At 38.5% G+C, this 25,850-nt stretch overlaps 1 protein-coding gene across 1 annotated transcript in view; it reads left to right on the forward strand.

Moving 5' to 3' along the window:
* Positions 1-1,716: 1,716 nt before the first annotated feature.
* CHST9 (carbohydrate sulfotransferase 9) overlaps positions 1,717-25,850 on the forward strand; it is a 258,283-nt gene continuing 234,149 nt past the window's right edge. Inside the window, exon 1 of the mRNA XM_066353444.1 lies at positions 1,717-1,988. The gene's annotated coding sequence lies outside the window, so the exon portion shown is untranslated. The remainder of the gene's footprint in view (positions 1,989-25,850) is intronic.

The raw sequence follows: 25,850 nt of genomic DNA on the forward strand, positions 1-25,850 counted from the left end.
GTCTTTTGATCCTTTATTCACCAACTTTGAATATTAACAACATTCCATTTCCTTAGTCATTAAACATATTTTAATGGCTTTGGAAAGAGGTTTAGGAATGGAAGACAGTTCACAATTCTAAGTGTTTGATTTGCTATGCTAGATGAATAAAATAAATTCTAAAGACTGGAAAATCCCACAATAGAGTGACAATGCCTCACAGCAAGTACATCCATCAAGCAAATTCAATCAGAAGTTGACCTGGTCATGGGACAGTTTCCCTGATTAGCTCCAAAAACTTTAATAATTTAGAAATTCTACAGTTGTCGTGAATTCTTGTTCAACTCCTTTATTTTACAAATGAGAATGAACAAATCACTATAGTTGTGTGACAAAAATTAGAGTACAGATCTTCTGAGCCCAGGTGGGATGCCTTCACTGCTCTGGGGTAATGGATGGTCACAACTCCAAGAATTCGCCAAACATGGAATGGCACCCATGGGACCAAAATACAAAAGATTAAGTTAAATTTGTTAATCCAATCAACAAGCACTCATTAATTGCCTGACAGTTACATACAGCTGGGAGACTTCACCTTGTTTCTTTAAAAGTCCAACTGCAGGAAAAAAGGTTCATTCTGGTGATGAATAAAGACTTTCACAGCAGGGAGGACAGACGACTAGTTAAATGTTAAAAACAAACCACTAGACATATAAATTAAAAATAAAACTCATAGGAAAAAATAAAATAAAATCAGGTTCTTTAAAAGAAACCAAAATCAGGCAAGCAAGTCCCATAACATCATTTCTTCAGTGAAAGAAGGTCCACTACCACCAAGTGTGTTATTTCTAAGTCATTTATAAAAAGAAGACCAACTGAAAATGTAGAAAATTGGTAACATCTGTTTGGGGAAAAAAATTCTAATGTAGAAATGAGGTAGGTGTAGCCACTTAACTACTTTTTAAAAAGTTTTTTTTGTCAATTTATAGAAACTGCCTGAGTGTAAAGCAAGCAATAAAGGGTTATGTTAAATTTATTTCCCCAAATTTGGTCAAATTGTTTCTAGCATAATGATTGGATTAACTTTTAAATCTCGATGAACTGTTTCCTTTAATGATTTTTTTTTTAAATTTTTTTATCCTAATCTTGTCTTTTCAAAGCCCTTTACAAACTGCCCACTTCGGCTTGTTCGATTTTGAAATTCGTGGCCTGAGAGATCTGTGAGGTTTCCAAAATTGCAAATGGCCACTTTACTCAGAGCTCGCCTATGGCACATAATATTTCTGTACTGCACTTTTTACTTTTACAATAATTGTGTGTATTTCTTTTCTTTTCTCTTTTTAATCTGTAAAGTGAAAGGAAGTCTAAGATTTGGGAGTCAACCTTTGCCACAACCTACTACTAACCTATTGGTTTGTCCTTCAGGTGTTTCTGGCGCACCTGGGAGAGGAATCCGAACCACAGCGGCGGTGAGGGAGGGAAGGGAAATCAGGAGTGGGGTGCCACTAGAGCCACGGGACGGCCCCGGTCTGGGGAGGAAGGGCCAGCCAACAGCAGAGGGAAGACCAGAAAGTGAGAGGAAGAGGGAACCACAAAGGCGGAGAAAAAGAAGGCATTGCGTCCGGGCGGAGGGGGGTATAAAACGCGGGAGGCGGAGCTGCCGCGGCGCGGCGGTGGCGGTGGCGGTGGCGGTGGCGGTGGCGGTGGCGGTGGCGGTGGCGGTGGCAGTGGCGCCGCTGTTTCGGCCGGATCGCGCGGGAGGACGGGAACCCACGCAGCAGAGGCGGCGCCACACCCCCCGCCGGCTGGACGCGGGAGGGCGAGCACCGGCTCCGCCAGCCCCTGCTCCCCGCGCGCCGCGCAGCGCCCTTTCCCACCCAGCGGCCGGCGGCGGGAGGGTCCACGAGAGTTTGCTCCAGAGCGCAGGGAAGTTTCCTGCAGAAGCTCCGCTCCTGGAAGAGCAGTGCCTGCAGCGCCCGCTCGCCTCGGCTCCCCTCGCCTCTGGAGAGGTAACCGTACTCGGGTTCGGGCACGCTTAGGGGGCAGGAGCGGTGGGAATTCGAGATCAGAACGGCCGAGATTGCGGGGCGAAGCGCGACCCCCACGATCCGAGCCGGGTCCGAGTGGGCGGGGAAATGCATCCTCACCTTTCCAGGTATTCGCCTCTGCTGACTGCCGGACGCACCTTCCTTTACCTTCCTACCACTTGGCATCCAGCACCGCCCCCCACACCCGCCGATATCCAAACCCACTTCACTCCCATTCTCTTTACTGGACGTGCTGGGGGGTGTCCGGGAGATGGCGGGGTGAAAAGCCCTTGAGAGGGACGGGGGAGGAGGACAGCTGTCCGGGTCGGATTCGGGGCTCTGGCGGGGCACCCTGCGCACCAGGATTCCGGTGCCAGCCCCCACGGGGGCGCGCAGGGCTTGGAAAGAGGACACCAGAAAGAACTGTCTTGAGTTTCTGATGCCGGTTTATCCAGTCCTTCGGGCTGTTTGGCAGAAAGATGAGTATTTCTGCTGCTGTCTTTTTTTGTATAGGTCCCAAACTCCAAAACCTTGCAAAGGCTGCTGCCTTCAGTGTGGGAGAGAAATTAGGAAACTCGGGACACAGGTTCTATGTGGCCCCAGAGAAAGGGTTGCGAGGGGAAAATGGGCGTGGGGCGGGGGGCTTGACGCGGGTTAGGAAAGAAGAAACTGCGTGGTGGTTTTGTGCTGTTTCCTTTACTTTCACACGGTTACTTTCGCCGCCTTACGCTCCGTCTGAGCATCCTGCCTATCAGCATGTTTTTGTTAGAAGGATAAAAGGTGCTATGTCTGATGCCTGACGGGAGTTATTTCCAACTAAGTTCACAGGTGCGAAGCTAGAGCCGCTGCTCCACCTCCCTCCTCTCCCGGCAGGTCCACCCCCAACTCCCTCCCACAAGCAAACTGTTCCTGAATTTCCCAGGGTTGTGAAAAGGATGGCAAGTAAATAATAGAGAGTGTGTGTTTATATGACTTTTTTCCTTTGTGTTATAAGAACCAAATCAAAACACTGTGGCTGTTTAATAAGGACTCTTCATTTTTTGCAGTTTTTATACTAATTAAGAGTACTACTTACCAATGTTTATTTTTCTTCACTTTAACCTTAAACATTTCATGAATTTATCTTTATATAATTTTATCTGTTCTGTTACTGTTCCACTAGCTTTAAAGGACATGGGCTTCCTTTAGACTCATATATACCGTACACACCGAAATACAGTATAACCATATGTAATATTTATGTGTTCCTGATGCAGTAGCTGGCACCTGCCAATTTCAGCACATAATCATAATGCCATATGCCTGCCTATCAATTGAGGATAAGGAGAATTTTATTGTTTTCCATGGGCCAGGGTACCCTGGACTACCAAGATTTAATTACTACTGCTCAAAGGGTTTTTAAGGGCTTGAGTCCATGTGAATCAGATGTACAGAACAAAATTACAATTCTGCTTGATACATTAAAAAAGAATACCATAACTAGAGCCTAAGAGTTGACTAGTTATTGGCAGAACATTAAAACCCTCTTATCCCACAGATAACACTTTGATTGAATACAGTCAATAAAAAAATAGCCCGCACTGAATGCCTTGAGGAAATGGGAATTTTTCTGTTGCCTCATTTGGTTTTTATCTCTTTTTCTACAGTTATCATGTTCCAGAAAATTAGCACCTTGCAGATAGATGTTGATTTGTACTCACTAAACACTATATATTTTTTAATACAGAGGCTTGGTGCCAGTCCAGAAACATCATTGTTTTAAATCATTACCAACCATCTGTTCTCTCCCACCCACTTAAAGTGCAGTGTTTGATTTTCATGGGTATCAACACATACATCTTCATTTCATGCATTTCCATGAACATCCCAAAAGCTGTAATGGTATCTGATATTGACCCAAGTCTGGCAACTGTTGTGTTTGGCTCATTACACTATAAGTTCTTCTCTTTTTATGTTCAATGAAAGGAAAAGTCAAAAAAGTTTAAAGCCTTTGGCCAAGACTGGTGTGTACTCCAGCAAAATCTGATTGCTTTTTTTCCCTCCACCTTTTTGTAGCCAGAGATAAGCTGAGAATAAATGCCTCAGTAGCCTCCTCCTGATGGCATTCTTTCCCTTTTCTTTCTGGTCACAACGGGATCTCTGAAGCTGTGCATTAAACAGCCCTGTAACTCCAAAAAATTAGTGTGGTTTCCAGAAGAGTGTAATACCTTCCCAGGAATAATTTATAAAATAGGAGACCATTTTAATATTTCAAACCCCAAATTAAGGAGACCTAAGACATACACACCATTTCACGTAAAATGTTAGGTATGAATAACAGGTTATTTTATATAGAATCTGAATAAAATATCTCTATAGTAGCATTGTCATTGTGTTTGAGAACCCGGGTGAGTTTATATACAATCAGCAGGTAGATTCACATCCTTCATTTGGTTCAAGTCATCATTCAAGCAAAATTTGAGGTTTTCAGTATCATCCTACCCCATTTTAGGGAATGCTTTTTATTTAGGAATGTTTGCTAAAACTGCAATGCTAGGATATTTTTATTACTTAGAATGAAATTGCATAATAAATAATGTTGTTCCTTCACTGCACCCGGAATGTTGAGAAATTCTTTCTACTCAACTCTGGATGTAATGTCCCAAATCACATTTATATTTTTGAGGCAAAAGAAATTGGTAATTTTGCTTATACTTTGTGAATAATTGATGTGTATTTGAAGAGTATCAAGAACTGAAACAGCCTGACCAGGTGGTGGTGCAGTAGATAGGACATCAGACTGGGACGCCGAGGACCCAGGTTCGAAATCCCGAGGTCGCCAGCTTGAGCATGGGCTCATCTGGTTTGAGCAAGGCTCAACAGCTTGAGCCCAGGGTCGCTGGCTTGAGCAAGGGCTCACTTGGTCTGCTGGAGCCCCCTCCCCCCCATCAAGGCACATATGAGGAAGCAATCACTGAACAACTAAGATGCCGCAATGAAGAATTGATGCTTCTCGTCTCTCTCCCTTTCTGTCCGTCTGTCCCTGTCCCTTTCTCTCTCTCTCTCTCTCTCTCTCTCTCTCTCTCTCTCTCACACACACACACACACACACACACACACACACACACACACACACACACACAAGAACCGAAACAATCTGGGGCTTCCACCTTTTGTCTGCCACACTGATCTATGCCTCCCTTGTCTTGAGAGCATAAGATTCCTCTTATTTACTACCAGGATGGCATGGAAGATAATGAACCCAAACTACAGAAAAATTTGAAACTAAGTTGCCTTTAAAAATATGACCTAATTTAAAACTGTGGAAACACACAAGGCTGTGTTACATCTTATTTTTCTGTATACTAAAAATGAATTATTGAGGGAAAAGAGGTTCACCATGTATGGTAAGCACTCTGAATTATTCATGCTAATGAGAGGAACAGAGGCAAAGATAACCCCAAATCATGGTTATTTAAAAAGCCATATGTGTTTGTCTTTGGAATGTATTACATGTTTGGTTTAAAAATGATTTTCATTGTTATAGTGGGCAAGTTGCCTTTCTAATTATTTTTGTTTTGTTTAGGTTAATTTTTAAATGAGCTTACATACCTCAAACATTAAAACCAATTTATGGGGAGGTGGAGAGGCTGGGCAGCCAGCCCAGAAACTAGCTGGGTGAAAGAAACAAGCAAATGTGGTATGACAACGTCGTAGATTGTATATAATTCACGGAAAGATAATCAGGATGTAATTGTATAAGTATTGTATTTAACGAATATGTGTTAAGAATTAGACATGTTCCTGAAAAAGAAGTCCTTCAATCCAAATATGAGAGATTCAACCCCAGTTTACATGTAACAGGTGATTAATGTAACAGTTTACATGTAACAGGTGATTAATGTTTTTAAAACATGGTAGTGGGGTACTCCTGAAACCCAAATAGGAAGATTCTAATTTATAAATCTTCCTAAACTGTATTTTTAAGTGCAAGGTTTTCCTAAAACTTACACTTGTGTCGGTGTGAAGGTGACATTTATAAGCCTTATATATATTCTTTCCAGAAGAGGAAACAGCAAGACACCATCAGAATAAGAGATTTGGTCCATTTGATCTCCACACCTATGCTCCAAAGCAAAGCACATTTCATCAAAGCAAAGCTCTCAAGTATCCATTGTTACTGAGGACCTGCTTAGATAAAATAGTTGAAGTTCAGCAAGACTGCCAATTTAACAGATTTCTATTGTGTTTTTCAAAAGCTTCAGGGCAAAATTGGTTGTGGATGAAACAGTTACTTGAACAAGAAGTTGATTCACACTATAGCACTTACTGTTAAATACCTTGTTTATAGTCAGCGTTGAGTTGTATATAGATTTTGTTGAATTGTTAGTTCTGTGAACTATTAGAAGAAATTTAGAGAACTTCTATGCAGAAGAGTTAGAGCAGCCAAAAATATATGATTGGAAAAGCAGATAAGATCATTTTTATTCAAGAATTCAAAGCAAAAAGTAAAACTGTGACTTCTATAGCAGTGAGCAGAATGGTAATAGAAAAGTAGATGTCGCTTTCGGAATGAGAAGTATGTTCTCATAATAAATGTTTTCACGACTTCAAGCGTATGGGTACTTTTTTCTTAAGGACACATTTTGTTTTGTATAGGGCATGGAATTTTTTTAAAGACTTGACAAAACCATGTATTTTAAAAAGAAATATTGTGGTTGGAATAATTGAGACCCACAGGATATATTTTATATACATTTATCAGAAGAATCAGTTTCTTAGACTCAGAATTATGCATTTTGTTATGGAGCTACAAAAGACCTTCAAAGTAATTTATTCCACTGCCTTCATTTTACGGTTAAGGGAATGGGGGTTCACAGTGATCACAGTGACTGCTAAAGTTCACAGTGGTAGTTAGTGGCAGAACAGAAACTAGAAACCTGATCTCCTGGCTCTTTAGCCAGCTCCCATCTAGTTAAGTTGGGTAGTTAGGGGAGTTAACTCTTTCTGGCCAATACAATATCATCTGTACAAGACAGTCACAAAATGAAAAGGTACAAAGGTAATGCACAAGGCTTGTGATTTTTCTGTTTTCTGTCATTCTCTGAATTCTCACCATGGACAAAACTGTGGTCCTTAACCCTGTCCTCTTTTTAGTGATAAATACTTTTTGTTACCCTTCTGGTATCCTGAAATGTAACCCATCCGTAATGTAGTTCCTGAATATATCAGTAATTAAGAGGAACAATAAAATAGAAGTTACTTATAATAAAGTGTGATTTCCCAACACGAATGTTTGGGAATGACTTGACTGGAACCCATATTAAAGAAGTCAGAAATTTGTATGTACCTTATATACAATGAGTAAATTTGGATTTAAGACATAAATTAGAAGACTTACCATATAAAAAGTATAGACAACTGAAAGAATACAGGTAGACTAAAAGTAGTAGTAGGATAATTACAAACTAGACTTATCTGTATATATCAGAAAGAAGGAAATAATGGTGCCCATTGTAGGGAAAATATGCCAGGTCAAATTATCTCTCTCTCTCCTATCTCTCTCTCTTCCCCTCTCGCAGTTATGACTCAAACGGTTTGAGCAAGTTGGCCCTGGCAGTGAGAATGACTCCATGGCCTCTGTCTCAGGCTGAAATAGCTTGGTTGCTGAGCAACATAACAATGCCGAAATGGGCAGAGCATTGCCCGGTAGGGGGCTCGCAGGCTGAATCTTGGTTGGGGTGCATGAGTAAGTCTGTCTCTGCCTCCTCATCTCTCACTTAATAAAAAAAAAGGAAAAAAATTATTGATCAAGTGCTGATATTGCCTTTCAGATTTATTTTCTAAGAATATTGTAATCTATTGATTCTAGAGTTAGGAGACGGACTCTACAAAATGACTGAATTATTAAGCAATCTTATTGAAAATCATCAGGCTTGTGGTAGAAATTCTTACAAAATGCTCAATTATGATTATGTTCCAGGTTCCACAGATTGGTATTCCTTATAAGTTTGGTTCAGTGGGACATTGTATGTTATATGGGACATTCAGACAATTTTTAATTAAGTGGGGCAGGTACTCCCCTCCTCCAAAAATCATGACAACCTAGGCCTTTCTCAAAATACCTATGGGGGTCATCTAACCCGGATAAGAGTCATAGGGCTGGACTTTTAAGATGGCATGGATTATTTTTCATGCCTCTAACCATCTATCTGTTTTTAAGTGGGACCATTCTACTTGTTCACTGGTCTCCTGGCTTCATTGGCCCAATATTACAAATTTCAGTGCTCACCAAGCTCAAGCTCATAGCCTGACCTTTTTTCTGTCACATCAACTCCATAAAAATTTACTTCTGGTCCTGTTTCCCTGAAATCTTTTTTTTGGGTGACTGTGAGTGGTGAAAAATTAGTATACAAACTGGCTAATATTTTAGCTCTCCTGGGCCTTGACCTTATTTAAATATGTATTTCCAGAACACAATGGATGCTTTCACATATAGAGAGAGACATATACATTCACATGAATGTATGTGTATATATGTACATGTACGTGTATCTGCATGTTAGATTTGTATATATACATATATTCACACATCATTTCAAGTACTGCAAAAACAGGAAAGTACCTGAAATGATGGCCGGTTGGCTCAGTAGTAGAGCGTCGGCCTGGCGTGCAGAAGTCCCGGGTTCGATTCCCGGCCAGGGCACACAGGAGAAGCGCCCATCTGCTTCTCCACCCCTCCCCCTCTCCTTCCTCTCTGTCTCTCTCTTCCCCTCCCGCAGCTGAGGCTCCATTGGAGCAAAGATGGCCCGGGCGCTGGGGATGGCTCCTTGGCCTCTGCCCCAGGCGCTAGAGTGGCTCTGGTTACAACAGAGCAACACCCCGGAGGGGCAGAGCATTGCCCCCTGGTGGGCAGAGCGTCAACCCCTGGTGGGCGTGCCAGGTGGATCCCGGTCAGGTGCATGCAGGAGTCTGTCTGACTGTCTCTCCCTGTTTCTAGCTTCAGAAAAAATACAAAACAAAAAAACAAAAAAACAAACAAAAAAAACAGGAAAGGAAGAAATATTATCGGAGGTTTTATTTTTTCATGCCCTTGAAACATGCTTATGCAAATAAGGAATGACACCTGGTTCAATATTGGAACTTGTGCCATAAAAATTAGTGCTATAAAGCAGTGGTCCCCAACCCCTGGGCCACGGACGGGTACTGGTCTGTGGGCCATTTGGTACTGGTCCACAGAGAAAGAATAAATAACCTACATTATTTCCGTTTTATTTATATTTAAGTCTGAACAATGTTTTATTTTTTTAAAAATGACCAGATTCCCTCTGTTACATCCGTCTAAAACTCACTCTTGACACTTGTCTCGGTCACGTGATACATTTATCCGACTCACCCTAAAGGCTGGTCCGTGAAAATATTTTCTGACATTAAACCAGTCCATGGCCCAAAAACGGTTGGGGACCACTGCTATAAAGTATGCTCTTAGAAGAGGCCAGAATCTATAACCAACCTAAGTAAACTATTAGAACCTTTTTGTATTGCCTCAATTGAATGTTTCCTGTGCTAACATATGGGTGTTGGGAACAGGAGAGAGTTATAGAAAACTGCTGTCTGTCTTAGATGTATTTAGCTTATACACTAATGACACACTAAGAACATACCAACATTTTGCAAAATATATAGTATTCTCACAGAGATTAGAAAGCTCTGAAAATTACCCATGTATACAACTTACATGAGAGTATATGATCCCAGATGCAAAGAGAAGTAAGAATAAAACTCTAATTTTTTTTTACTTCTAATGTTTCTTCTAGAGTCTAGACCAGGGGTAGTCAACCTTTTTATACCACCCACTTTTGTATCTCTGTTAGTAGTAAAATTTTCTAACCACTCACCGGTTCCACAGTAATGGTGATTTTTAAAGTAGGGAAGTAACTTTATAAAATTTATAAAGCTGAGTTACAGCAAGTTAAAGCATATAAAAATACGTACCAAGTACTTTATATCGGATTTTTGCTAAGTTTGGCAGAATAAATCTTTATAAAACAACTTACTATAGTTAAATCTATCTTTTTATTTATACTTTGGTTGCTTTGCTACCACCCACCATGAAAGCTGGAACGCTCACTAGTGGGCGGTAGGGACCAGGTTGACTATCACTGGTCTAGACCATAACATGAGATCTGCTCTTAAAATTGAGTTAATATGAAATGTCATTTCTGTATTGGCTACATCAAGCATCTGAATTTACCAAATCATAAGATACTATTTTCTTATATTACTTCCCAGTCCTCTTCTATCTTAGATGTCTTCTGTAACAGTGTATATCGTACTCTTTTTAAAGAAAGAATCTTTTTAATATAAATGCTTAACAGTTAAAATTTAAGTCATTGTTTGTGTGTGTAAAAAACTAGTTGCGTTCACACAATTACAAGAAGAGCAGGTTTTACCCAATCAAGAGTGGCAGCTTTTCCTGCAAAGGTGATGGCAGCAGTTGTGCAGAACACAATTTGATCTATGATTGTTTCACTGTGTATTATTCATTCTTACTGGAAGCTTCTTGGTCAATTGAACGGCCTGACACTCAACCTCAGGCTGACCCCCAACTGTATTTGATAGACTTTTGTTACGATGTCTAACAAGCATATAGTGATGCAGTGGGAACTGCAAGAAGATGAAATTGAGGTGCTTGGATTGTGGAGGTGATAAGGGAAAGAGGGAACTTCTTTCCTTTGAGCAGCACAAAGACCTATATAGGCAGTGAAATTTTAGTGTAACATCTGCCTTTTCTTGTGTGACATAAAGGCAGAGACTGTGCAAGTGAAACCCTCCTTTCTCTGAACTGTTCATTCTTGTATACAAGAGAAAACCTCCCTTGTCAGAATAAACAGATAGGATACATTCCAGTCCCCTGGTTCACGATGCCTCCTTTTGCTATATTCCTTTGCTACTACCTTAAATTGAAATCTAAAACACTCAAGAATGTAGTTAAGAAAAGGAAAAAATATACCCCGTTAATGTAGCGAAAGTAATTTCAGAACCCTCTATTAGATATATGTGAAAATGAGAAAAGAAAATAAGGCAACATTGTCGATTTAAATGAAGAATGTAATACTTATTTTTCCATTAGTTTCAAAATCAAGAAGCTCACTTTAGTTTCATAGTCATTTCTGTTGTCTTCTTTTTTAAGAAGAAGGATTAGAGCACAAGGAATTAGAGCTGTTACCTATAGGTACTGGTTGTTTTAAGCAAATACAGAAGATTTAGATAAAATGATGATGTTCATTGTATGCTTTTCAAAATTCTCAAACTTGAAATATAAACATAATTTCTTTAGAAACGTATCTATGAATAAATCTGATTTTCCCATAGCATTCTTTGAACATTAGATTAGAATGTGAGTAAAATTTATCCCCCGCCCCAAAAAATCAATTTTCTCAACCTATGAAAATATGCTTGGGTGATAGTAATATTATTGAACTAAAAGCAGTAAATATTAACGTTCTTTTACTTTGATATTTGTACTCTATTTTCAGTTGGAACTTACTATCAGAGATGAGATTCAGCTTCTGTGACAGGGCTGGCATTTAGTTGCACTGGTATGGTCTTACTAGTTATTAATGGCCGATTCTTAAATATTTTAAGTATTGATTCTATACTTATATGATCACTTTTGCAATGTCTGTCTGCCTATCTAACTGTCTCACTTGCAGAAAGTCTAGCAAGGTCATATATTTAGATTTTGCAGATCAGAAGATTATAACAGCATTTAGAATATAAATGGATTTGCAGCTTGTTGGAGCTCTCACGTAGCAGATGTTGTTCATCTAATACTGTGATGGCGAACCTATGACACGTGTGTCAGCACTGACACGCGTAGCCATTTTCGATGACACACGGCTGCATCATACTAGAGAAGTATGGGGCCACATGCAGAGAAGGACGTTTCATCCTCGGCTCCTGCACGGCCAGGTGCAGTAGCTGAGGATAAAACATTTGCTGTAGTGTAGACACTCTATGCCGGAGGTCTGTAAGCCAAAACAACAGAACTCCCGCACTGAGCATCTAGTTCTGGGACTTCTGGTTAGGCCCTTAGGGGATCTTTGACCTCACTTCTGGCTGGTGGAGCAGGGAACAGCAGAATGCCGAGGGGGACACATCTCTGGGGGCCCTGTGATCGCCATTACCAGCAACCACATAACCACAGCAACCATCATCCGATCTACTGTTCTGGGGTGTTGTGGATTTCTAATTGACCATCATTACTGAGATAAGTGAGGGGGAGGCTGGGAGAGGCAAGGGCCTGAGCTATGGGTGCCGTTTCCCACCATTAGAAATAGCGGCAGCCATCTTAATTTACATAAGATGAAACTTGCAGAATTTCAAGACAGCATCGGGCTCAGGTGTTTGTCGACTTGAGATCAAAGCTTAAGAATCTGGAAAGGTGCTGCTTGGAGAATCAAGAGGAGTGCCACTACGAACAGGAAATTTGGAGTGCCTGGACCCGATTACCAGACACTTTTAGCACCCTGAAAAATATAGCAATGGCTTTACTCACAGTTTTTCCCTCTACTTACTTTTGTGAGACCTTATTCTCAGTGTTAAATAATATCAAAACCAACAAAAGAAACAGATTGACAGATGAAATTAGTAGTGCTTGCTTGGGCTTGAAGTGTACAAAATACCAACCTTCAATTGAAGATTTAGCCAATGAAATTCAGTAACAAAAAAGTCACTAATAGGCAGGTTAGTTAATAATTTCCCCTCCCCCTCACTTATCTTAGTTCACGGCACCCCACACAAGTTAAATAATATCAAGACCAACAAAAGAAACCAATTGACAGATGAACAAAGAAGTCACTAAGCAGGTAAGTTAAATAATTAGTTTTTGGTTTATTAAATACAGTTATATATTACAATTATACATTATTGTTATTTAAACTATAAATATCGTGAAATTATAGGTTTTTTTCTCAAAGTGACACACACCCTAGTTATGCTCGGTTTTTTGGCGAATTTTGACACACCAAGCTCAAAAGATTGCCCATCACTGATCTAATACCTCAGAACTTTAGTTTATCTCAAGTGTTCCCAACATATATACAAAAAGTACTATCCAAAAAGAATTCCATGAAATTATTGACATGTGTTTTATTTAGAACATAAAGTTTTTTTTAGAAAACTTTATTATGGCTCAGAAAGTTCTTCTAAGTTCTCTATTTGTTGATACAGCTGTGTACTTGCCATTTCTTCTTGCCTATCTTAAAGAAACATCAAATGAAACATGTCCAAATCTAACTTGTGATCTCTGCCCATCTCACGCCAAACCTCCAGGCTGCCCCAGCTATCAATCTGGGTTTTATCCTTGACAGTCCCTCTTATTTAACTCCATATCACAGCCTTCACAGAGTCTTTGATTGTTACTTCCCAAAGTAGAGTGATAGAGCTGCCTTCGGCAGTCACCCAACTCTAAGTTTTCACTGTCTTTCGTGTAGATAACTACAGGGGTTTTAGAACTGGTCTCTGGGCCTCCAGCATTGTTCCCCCTCCAAATCCATCTTCCAAGTTGTAGAGGAGTCTTTTAAAAATGCAGATAGGAGAACTATTCTCACTGCTTTGCCTCCACACTCCACTTAAATGCTTACCATTGTTTTGTTGAAGATAAATATCAAAACTCTGCATCTGATTTTTGGAAACCCAGCAAGATCAGACTCTTCTAGTCTCACCTGGTTTGTTTCTCCCACCCTTTCCCTCTGCTTCACCTGGCTGGCTTTCTTCAGGTTGCCCTGACTCACCTTGCTCCTTCCTGTCCCAGCATCTGTAAGCATACATGTGCAAACATTGCCTACTTAACATTTAGTTAGCACTTAAAATATCTAGCCAACGTCTCTTTTTCAAATGAGCCCTCTCTTTCTTTATACTGAGTCGAGTCCACTTATAATGGACATATACCCATACATATCTACTCATATGCATAAATGTATCCATGTTTATGTATTCAGATCCCTCACTGCAAATAATTACAAAGAGTTGTAAATCCCCATTTATTTGTGTAACTATTTAATTAACCACTAAGGTAGGGCCCCTTCTAGTTTTGATGGTTCTTATATTCCTAGACAGTACTGCGATGCCTACTTAGCATGGAATTGTAATAAATATATGTTGAATAAATACTGTGTGTCCCATTTTTAACCCTATGTGTGTACATGCATACATACATATTATACACAAACACACACACCATCCTCCTATTCTAATTTAAATAAATAAATAAATAAATATATAAAACTTGTAAGCAATGAGACCCCACTTTTCTTTCTTGTGAGCTCCCCAGATATCACTCTTCTTCGAATTCTCTTTCCTTTCAGTGATTCACTCAGATGACTTGAATGGTAGTACTACATTTGCGAGCCTATTAAATTTCTTACCCCACCCACCCCATAAAAGCCTAGGTATTTCTTCACGTCATTTCCTTTAGTTATGAAATTCCTTGATAATTTCAAGAATTTTTAAAGGCTTTACTTTCTAGGGGGGTTTATGCTGTGCTGTTGTGTACATTTTAACATTAGACAGTAATCTAAGAAAAACTTTTCTGACGGTTACCTATACAAATGGTCTCCATATGGAGAAAAAAGAAAACAAAAACTAAAATATTGAATAAGAATAAATATGTGAGATTGAAAGAGTAACATAAAGGTCTGCGCTATAAATTAGAAGTTCATATTTTTGAGAATTGCACAAAGGCTTCAAACTATGGCAAAAAATAGTTAAGGAACAGATCTACCATACTGCCTGGCACTTTCTATGTTCTGGGTACTATTCCAGTATTTGTGCCTGAATCCAGTTGCTGCATTAAAAGTGAACTGAGTTAATCTTTTTAAAAAAAATTAATTTATTTTTATTCAATTTAATGGGGTGACATTGGTTTATAGGATCATAAAGGTTTCAGGTGTACATTTCTATGGTACATAATCCATATATTGTCTTTTGTGCCCCTCACTCAAATTCAAACCATCTTCTGTTACTGTATATTTGGTTCCATTTACCTGGACCACCTCCCACACCCTCCCTCTGGTAACCATCATACGACTGTCTATGTATATGAGTCTAACTTTTATATCTCAGATATGAGTGGAATCATATAGTTCTTAACTTTTTCTGACTGACTTATTTTGCTTACATAGTATTCTCAGGATCCATCCATATGAAAAGATGAAATATTGCCATTTGTGAGAACATGGAATTAGTCTTCTTTTTATTTAAAGCCTTTCTGCTTCAGTGAGTTTGGGGAAGCCTAGAATACCTGGTGCCAGAAGACAAAGAAGTACTCAAAATCTGAAGGGGAAACATCAGAAGCAATAAAAGCCAGATTTAAGGGACACCCTCTGACCAAATTTGCGATCACTTGAAAAAAGTAATAATGTATGTAATAGATTAAAGCACATTGACTAAAAAGAAGTATTCATGAGCCCAGAGTGTGTGATAGTGTGCAAATAAGGGTGCAGAGAAGGAAAAGCTCTGTTTCACTGAAGAATACAAACTAATAAAATTTAAAGGAAATGACAGAATTGTAAATAACTTTTCTGCAACTACTATTACAAGAATAATCAAAAGATGACCCACTATTAGGTAAATAGTTTATGGGGATAAGATAGTCACACTATATCTACATGTCACCCCACAGAATGCTTACTGATTACAAAAAGGAAAAAGTATCTTACAGAAATAAATCTGGCAGACACCAGCCTAACCAAGAGATAACACGTGACATCCCTAATAGAGGGACAAACCGACATCACATACTTCTTGGTATAATACCCTCATGAAGTAGAACACACGGTCTTGTCTAAAGTTATTGTGCCAAAAATGTTTCACCTGAATATAATTATAAGGAAATAGTAAGAAACAATTTTTCTTCTCCAAAGCTTGTAAATCCAAACTGTAAGTATCCTTCAATATAACTGACCTGAGCACTTCAAATATGTGAATGTTGGTAAAAAAAATTTAAAATCCTGGAAAATTTTTTCAGGATTAAAGGAGACTGAGAGTCATGCAACCAATTGCAAGGCATCCTTTTTTATTAGATACTGAATAAAGAAAACAAACTGTGAAGTATAACATTGAGACAATTAAAGGAATCTGATTGATCGTAGATCATATAATAGTATTCCATTTGTGCTAAATATCCTGAATGTTGTAGTCATATTGGGGTTCTGCAGGAGAATATCTTTTATGGAAAAATATATTTGGAAGTATTTAGAAATGAAATTCATGATCCCTGGAACTTCCTTTCAAAGGGTTCAGCAAAATATGGGAAAAAGTAAAACAAGAATGTGGCAAAATGTTAAGAATTTAGAAAAAGATTGTGTAGTATTCATATTATTGCTTATTTTCTGTCTTAGACATTTTTCTTTTATTTATTTATTTTTTTAAAATATTTTTCTGAAGTTGGAAACGGGGAGGCAGTCAGACAGACTCCCACATGCGCCCGACCGGGATCCATCCTGCATGCCCACCAGGGGGCGATAATCTGCCCATCTGGGGTGTTGCTCTGTTGCAACCAGAGCCATTCTAGCGCCTGAGGGCCATAGAGCCATCCTCAGTGCCCAGGCCAACTTTGCTCCAATGGAGCCTTGGCTGCGGGAGGGGAAGAGAGAGACAGAGAGGAAGGAGAGGGGGAGGGGTGGAGAAGCAGATGGGTGCTTCTCCTGTGTGCCCTGGTGGGAATCAAACCTGGGACTCCTGCACGCCGGGCCGATGCTCTACCACTGAGTCAACCGGCCAGGGCTTAGACATTTTTCAAAATAAAAAGTTGGGTAATAAATTCTATGATTTTAAGCCAACTATTCAATGTGTGAAGTGAGCATGTGCAAAAGTTGTTCAGTTAAGTAGTTAGAAAAGTATCCTCTCTAAACTATCTAAATATCTTCACTTAGCATTTGTAATATTTCATAATTTATTTTTAAATACTTAAGAGAATGCTATTCTTAAAAGAATGTATTTAGACAAGACAGGAGGCAATCCTAATATGATACTATCAATAAATAGTAAACTAATATTTTAAAACTTTTTTAGTTAGATATGACAACTTTTCAACATTAGAAATTTTAAAGAGTAATTAGGCCACTAGGTAATATATTTCCCCTTCTAATATAACTTTCCTTAAACATTTGGTGCTTATCTATAAAACAAAGTATAAGATTACTGATGATTTTCACTGAAAGATCTACAATAGCAGTATGCAGTGTGCAGTGTAGACTAGATTTGGCCAGCATCCTGGAATATTTAGGATCTAGGGTGATTCACACTACTTAACTGAACAACTTTTGCACATGCTCACTTCACACATTGAAAAGTTGGCTTAAAATCATAGAATTTATTACCCAACTTTTTATTTTGAAAAATGTCTAACAGACAGAAAATAAGCAATAATATGAATACTACACAATCTTTTCTAAATTCTTAACATTTTGCCACATTCTTGTTTTACTCTTTCTCATATTTTGCTGAACCCTTTGAAAGGAAGTTGCAGGGATCGTGAATTTCATTTCTAAATACTTCCAAATATATTTTTCTTCCAAATATATAATATATACTTCCAAATATATAATCTCAACTGAACTCCAGACCAGGTGGAATAGCACTGTTAGTGCTTGTGTATTAGAAACAGGTTCTTACAGCTCAGTACCGCTCCCCCCAAATTCTCTATTTAGTCAATAATGTGAACGCCAATTCTTTATGAAGCACAAAGTAGAAGAGGTTAAATAAAGAAATGTTTACATAATTTGTAATAAAACATCTCTTCAGAGAATTTTCAGCTTTAAATTAAGTGTTTCACATAATTCTCTCATCGAAGTATCTGATGTAATATTCACACTTTGCATGAATATTTTTCAGATAACAGGTAGGCCTACTTAGGATATGTACCTTTCATATAACCAGAACCAAGTGGAGGGGTGCTTCTTGATTTGATTAAAAATAGAACTTTCAGATTTTATATCTTAATATACCATAAACCAAAGATAATATCAACAAATTTCTTTTCCTTTAATATTTCATATGATAATTCATGAATTATTTTAAGTTATAACAAGACAAAGAGTTTTGCATTTCTGAAAATGCTGCAGGAACAAGTTTCTTGATGATGCCAGCTGTGCTTGTAGCTAAATTTCACTCTGCTGGAACTGCTCACTGAAAAAAATAAATTATAATTTATCTCCAGCTTATATTAAGACAAATATTAGTTATCAGCTTGAACTTGGTATTGTTTTAATGTGGGAAAAATAACAAATTATTATGAGGAGAGAGTTGGTTCTTTAAACGCCTTGATTATCTTTAAGTAAATGTAATAACAGCTTTAGGGCTTACACCCACTGTCCCTCGACCCTCCCCACCCCCCACCCCAAGCTACTCCTATGTATATCAGTAAGACATTGGATACCCATATCACTGATATCCAGAGTCGGCTTAAAATCATAGAATTTATTACCCAACTTTTTATTTTGAAAAATGTCTAACAGACAGAAAATAAGCAATAATATAAATACTACACAATCTTTTTCTAAATTCTTAACATTTTGCCACATTCTTTTTTTTTTTTGTATTTTTCTGAAGCTGGAAATGGGGAGAGACAGTCAGACAGACTCCCGCATGCGCCCGACCGGGATCCACCCGGCACGCCCACCAGAGACGAAGCTCTGCCCACCAGGGGGCGATGCTCTGCCCCTCCGGGGCGTCGCTCCTTCGCGACCAGAGCCACTCTAGCGCCTGGGGCAGAGGCCAAGGAGCCATCCCCAGCGCCTGGGCCATCTCTGCTCCAATGGAGCCTTGGCTGCAGGAGGGGAAGAGAGAGACAGAGAGGAAGGAGGGGGGGGGAGAAGCAAATGGGCGCTTCTCCTATATGCCCTGGCCGGGAATCGAACCCGGGTCCCCCGCACGCCAGGCCGACGCTCTACCGCTGAGCCAACCGGCCAGGGCCCATTTTGCCACATTCTTGTTTTACTCTTTCCCATATTTTGCTAAACCCTTTGAAAGGAAGTTGTAGGGATCATGAATTTCATTTCTAAATACTTCCTTTAAGAGGGAACTGAGTAAGATTCAGTTTTGTAATTTTATTAAACTTTAATATATATTTATTAAAGTTTTTTATTTAAAAAAAATAGTTCTATTTTTTTAAAAGTAGTTCTAAGACCATGAACAATGGAAGTTAAAAAATGTTTGAATTTATAGCAGTAAGAAAATGTGACTTCCACATAGAATTTGGCTTTAAAGTAGAACAGCTATAAGGAAAATTTGTGTAGGTAATTATTAGCTAGAAGCTATTTGTACTCTAAGTTTATTGAATATACACATATGATAATAAGACTTTGCCTGAATCAAACCTTTTGATAATAAATTCACATGAAAGATTGTGCCTTGGGGAATAATTCTAGATGTTTAAGAATATTGAGTTCCCTGTACTCACAATGCAGATCTCTAGACCAAGTATGTAACTATTTTACTTTCAGGATGTTTAATAGGTCATTTTACCTAAAGTCTCAGAAAGGAGAAATAAAAAAAATAATGAAAAATGGTATTGTTCTATTAGTACATTCAAAACACTGCTATCAAGGAAGAAATAGCAAAGGAGAACTAGGAATTGTCACCGAAAGTGAGCTAAACTAACTCCAGATCATAGTTATCAGAAATAAATAACTTCCTAATCACTGCCTGAGAAGTCTTCCTGTCATTGCATATTAGAACCACTGATTAGCTGACTTTTGCTTTAGTGGTATCCACTTGCCTACTTAGAATAAGCACTTTAGTAGTGAAGTAAAATATAGAAGAGTTGCATTCTCTATAAACCCTATACATTTATAGCACTTCACGGAACTGTGCACACCCCCAAGGTAATTTTACTGTATGTTAACAAAATAAAAATAAAATGAGGGACCCTTCCAATTCCCTTTCCTCATTTTAGATTTATGTGACATTATGTTATATTTCATATTATCATCTTTAAATGAAATCAGTGCTCAAACTACTCCTTTGTTTACTGTTTTCCTTTCAGAGTTATTTAATTTTGTGAATCGCTAAGTTTCATTATAAAGCTTTTTATTCTAGGAGGGCCCTTGTGGATTATACTTCATGAATTTCTGCTTGCCCCATCCTGATCCACCACCACCCCATCACAACCATTCTCTGCCCTTGCCTGGTACCTATGTCTCTAATCCACAGCCATTTTCTATTCTTGCTGGGGCCAGCACTGTGGAAATGCAGGAGCTGCTGTAGTGGGGAGGTCTGCAGCTCCAGTATAGGTCTTGCCTAGAATACTCTCCCTCACTAAGGGTGTTCAGTTTGCCCTCAAGTTTAAACTTTCAAGTCCCTAACTCTATGTTGTGACTTAGCCGTCATGCTTTTTCTCCCATTGTCTCCCTAGGTAGGAAATCACTTTATAGTTAAATAAAAGTAGCAAATGGGTGTGTTATTTTCTTCCTGAGGTTTTGCCTGATGGATCTGTGCATTTGTGATGGAGGGGTGTTGAAGTCTCCAACTATAATAGTGGCTTCATCTATTTTTCCTTCTAGTTCTATAAATTTTTGCCTCCCATAGTTTGATGCTCTCTTGTTAGGCACATACCAATTAAGGGTTGTTTTGGGTTTTTTTTTTTTTTGGAGAATTGATCCTTTTATGATTATATAATGCTGATCTTTATCTTTGATAATCTTTCTCACTGTGAAGTCAGGGCCAACTTAACTGACCTCTCGACTCAGAGTAACACAAGGTTGCAGTCAAGCTGTAAGTTGGGCTGCATTCACATCTAAAGCTCAGAGTCTTCTTCTAGCCCCTTTTGGTTTATGGGCAGAATTCAATTCCTTAAAGCCAAAGCACTGACAGTTTCAGCATCTAGGGGTCACCCTTCTTCAAAGGAAGTTCACAGATAGCTTTTTGCTCTTCTTGGCCAGTAGGAGAGTGTGTCTAACTTCATGGAAATCCTGGATCCTCTTTTAAAGGGATCACCTGATTAAGTCATACACATCCAAGATACTGTATTTTATTTTATTTATCTTTTTCATTGAGTTCAACACGATATGATATATATTTACATTGTGAAATGTTTACCACAGGTTTATTAACACATTGATCACCTCACAATGTTACCATTAGTGTATATATGTAATGAGAATGCTTAAGATGTACTGTCTTAACAAATTTCAAGTATACAATAAAGTGTTTTTAACTGTAGTCACCATGCTGTGTATTACACCCTGGAACTTACTCATCTTATAACTGAAGGCTTGTATCTTTTGACCAGCAACTCCTCATTCACCCAACCCCATAACCCTGGTAACCACTATTCTACTCTCTGTTTCTATAAGTTCAGCTTTATGATTTTATTACTATTATTATTACTTAGATTCCATATGTAAGTGAAATCATACAATATTTTGCTTTCTTTCTCTGGCTTATTTAACTTAGCGTAATGTCCACTAGATTTATCTATGTTGTCTCAAATGGAAAGATTTCAGTCCTTCTCATGGCTGAATTAATCTCTTAATTAACTGAAAGGCAACCAATTAAGGACATTAATTAATTCTGTAAAATTTCTTTACCTTTTTTCATAGGTTACTTATTAGAAGCAAATTGCAGATTTCGTTCACACTTGAGGGAAGGGGACTATACTGGGCTAGAACTTTGGAGGCTCCTCTTAGAATTCTGTATATCACAGAGATCTTGAGTTGCATATTTACCTCCCTGACTAGTTTTGTCATAAATATCTAAAAATACGTATCTAAAATCAACATGATCAAAACTGAGCTCTTGATTTTCTACTTGGAAGATTTCTCCTATCGCATGTCATCTCGGAAATTAACTTCAAGTTCTTTCACTTCTTTCCATCTTGACTGCCATTACCCTGATTCAAGTCATCACCATTCTCCTTTTTTGTAGCCTACAACAGCCTCTTTCCTAGTTGACATCTTTATTTCTCAGTCCATTCCTCATAAAGCAGCAAGAATGATCTTGAACCGTAGACCTAATCCTGTCTTTTCTCCAATTATAACCATTCAATAGTTACTTGCTGCCCTTCAGAAGTGCCCTTAAGGGCCTGGTAGGACCTTGCCTAAGTTTCCATGCTCATCTTAGACCACTTTCCTTTTATTCATTAAGCTCTAGCCATGCTGATTTTTCAGTTCCTAGAATATGCTAAGTTCTTCTCTCTTTCAGAGTATTTGCACTCTGTGGAATACCTGCTCCCTTCACCACTTTGCACTTGACCAATCCTTTTTATCCATCAGATCTCATCTTTAAACAGCATCTCTCCAAAGCTGCATTCTCTGCCCAACACATCGAAAGAAGGTCTGCTGTTTCTATAACCAATATTCTCCACCTTGCCCCTTGCTTTTAGTACTTGTCACACTCTCTAATCATATGTTTAATGGGTTCTAGCTTGTTCTGCTTTTTCCCTGCTAACTTTTGTGTCCTGGTACCTAAACAGTGCCTGTCAAATGACATCATCTAAATTGATATGGGCTTGAGTAACTCAAAGAATGCTTAATGGAGAAGTTGTCTTTGAGATATCTGAGAGTGTCACAAAGAAAGTTTCATGACAGAGGGAGTAAAGAGTAAAACCCACTGGTGAATATAGAGATTGGCATGAAGTGCTCAGGAATCAGTGGAACCATAGAGGAGGCTTCATGTTGGGGAGCAGCAGGAAATTAGACGTGGTGACTACTGTATATAAAGAGCTGAAAAGGCAAATTGAAGGATTTCTATCTTAGACTAAAAAATTGATGGGTTTTTTTTTTCCCCAAGCCAGATAGCTCCATTGGTTAGAGCATGAGGTTGCCGGTTCTGTCCCCTGTCAAGGCACATATAGGAACAGATCAATGTTCTTGTCTCTCCTTCCCTCTTTCTCTTCCTCTCCTTTCCTCTCTAACTAAAGTCAATTAATAAAAAACTTTAAAAAAGAAATAAAAACACAACTTAATGGCTTTTTAAGCAAAGGAAAAACATTTTAATAAGCAATATTTTAAAAGATTGACCAGGCAGCATTATTTGTATTAAATTGAAGAGATTATCTGGAAATAAGTCATTTATTCCCAAGTCTTTTTGTTCATTTATTCTACAAATATTTTTATTCCACTCACTATGTCTAAAGTACTATGTTTGGCACCAGGACACCAAGGATATCACTTCAAAGATGAGTCCGAAAGAACATACAGGGACCAGTTTGAGGTTGGTAGAAGGTCTGAAAAAGAAAGGAGAGGATTTTGTTGTGACTGGGGACAAAAGAGAATGCTGTTAGTTCTTACAAATTAAATAGTTCAATGTGTCTTGAGCCTAGAGGTTGAGGTAGACATATGAGGGACAAAACTGTGGAGGTGAATAAGAACTAGATCAAGAAAGTCCTTGTTTATCATTATAAAAGATTTAGTCCAGTTAAGAAGTGTAAGGAATGGTAGAACATACAAATGGAAATGTCCAGTAGGCAATTAGAAATATGAGTTATTAAAACTGGAACATGGGTGAAATTTTTGTGTTTGCAAATGTTAGATCATTTCAAAGATGGCTGAACAGTGAAAAGAAAGTCAGAATCCAAGGAAGAAAATAAAGAGAAACGGGTGAGATTGTTAAAGGCTGAACCAGCAAGACCATGATAGGAGCCAGGGATGTAAGACCTTTTGGAATGGCAAAAGGCCAATGGCCAAATCTGTCAGGAACTCAGAAGATATACTTTGCAATGGCAGGAAGGAAATAAGGATAAAAAAGGACATCTCTGTGGTTGTCTGGGTAATCAAATGACAGCTAATCTGAACATTTCAATGTGGATGTCCACTTTGTGAGTAACTTAGATGCAGATAAATGATGTAATGATGATATCCGTGTTGGAAACTAGAATGTTTTCTTAAGACAAATAGCCTCTTTTATCCTGCTTAGGGTACCAGTTTACTTCGTCAACTCTGACTTTGGGTAAGTAATTTTAAAAAGTAAATTAGCTCATTTTGAACAATTTTTAATAGATTTCATGGTTCTGACATCACTTCTTGTAAGTTTTATTTGAGGAGTACCTGTAAAGTTTAGTGGGAAGATGTAATTTGGAGACAAACTGAGTTTATATTCTGGCTCTTCCTAGTATGAGTCATGTGAACTTTTATGTTTTGGTATTTACTTCTCTGTCTCTAAATCATATTCATGTTTTGGGGCTTGATATTTTAGTTTATATCTACTTACTGATTTTCCACAATGACAGAAGAGCATTTATTCCTTTTTTTCTTCCTTATCTTATCACACATATATGTCCTTGTCCTTTCCAAGCCTCTAACCCTCCCAAAACAGTGATAATATTTTGTTTAGATACATAGTCATGTTTTCATAATCATGGCTGTATAAATATTATCTATAGCTTAGCCATGCAGCTTAATCTAATCTTTCTTTTCCTGACTTTTTTATTTTCCCTGAAGTTAATAATGTCTTACTTTTTCATTTGCTTAATGTTTTAAGTTGTTGTGATTTTTTTTTCCACTGATTCAGGCAAACTTCATCGTTGTCTAAATATCTTGTCTAGATGTTTACACAAGTCAGCTAGTCTACAGTTTTATCTTTCTGAAGTTTCTCTCAAGCCTCCAGTTTGAACCGCAGGCCCTCGAAACCCATTCCACAGCTTCACCTCCCAGGGTTTTCTCTTATCTCTCTCCTTTGCTGAACCTGTTGTTTTCTATATCTTATTTCTTCCCCTTTTCTTAAGCCCTTGCTTTGCCAGGTCCCCTGGTAGCTTTTGGGAAGTAAATTTTGTTGATAACTTATCTGAAAATGCTTATTCTACCCACACCTTTAGTTGAGAGTTCAGTAGAATGTAATGGAATTTTAAGTGATTTTAGTAATTTAAGTGATTAAAATTATTTTCCTTGAGAATTTTGCAGGCATTCTTGTACCATTGCCTTGTTTTTGATTCCAGGGTTTTTGTTGGTGACAAGATCGATGTATCTGACTCTTGATCCTCCAGATACGTTCTGGTTGGTTCTCTGTGACAACACATGAAATATGTTCTCCATCTCTAGTGTTCTGAATGTCAATATGATGTCCCTTGATGCGTCTCTCTCTCTTCCCTTCCCGCAGCCCAGGCTCCATTGGAGCAAAGATGGCCCGGGTGCTGGGGATGGCTCCTTGGCCTCTGCCCCAGGCGCTAGAGTGGCTCTGGTCGCAACAGAGCGACGCCCCAGAGGGGCAGAGCATCGCCCCCTGGTGGGCGTGCTGGGTGGATCCTGGTCGGGCACATGCGGGAGTCTATCTGACTGTCTCTTCCAGTTTCTAGCTTCAGAAAAAGACCAAAAAAAAAACCTTTATTGTTTTCTCACTCTTGTAATCATTTCTCCTCTTCCCTTATCTACCTCTTTGTAAAGATGTGTATGTGTTTAGTTTCTCTGCTTTCATTTTAGAGGAGTTTGAAGAGGGGAGTATGTGAGTTTAGTCGGCCTCTATTTAACAAGAAATCCTTTTTACTAATTAGTTGATTAAATGAATTAAAATTAATGAATGCAATAATGGAATTAAAAACATCACTATTTATAATTTTGTAGAATCCTTGAGGCTTCACAATACCTCTTTTACATGTGTTGTTGTACTTCCTGCTTTTTTATGGAATGTTAGCATTCAAAGTTATGTATTATTTCTGCTTTCTTTGTTGGCAGCATTTCGGGCTTCCCAATATATCTATACTTATTTCAATAACTACCCTAGGCGGGTACCTTGATATTGTAATATGAACACTGTTTTTGCGGTGTGTTCTTTGAAAGTGCCTTAAGAGCTTACCATATGTTGTTGTCAGTAGATATTTTTGCAGATTTTATTTTTCTTTTAAAACCAAGATTTGTAGGTTAGCAC

Source organism: Saccopteryx leptura, chromosome 11 (genome assembly GCF_036850995.1).
Source record: "Saccopteryx leptura isolate mSacLep1 chromosome 11, mSacLep1_pri_phased_curated, whole genome shotgun sequence".
In the NCBI taxonomy this organism is placed as follows: Eukaryota; Metazoa; Chordata; class Mammalia; order Chiroptera; family Emballonuridae; genus Saccopteryx; species Saccopteryx leptura.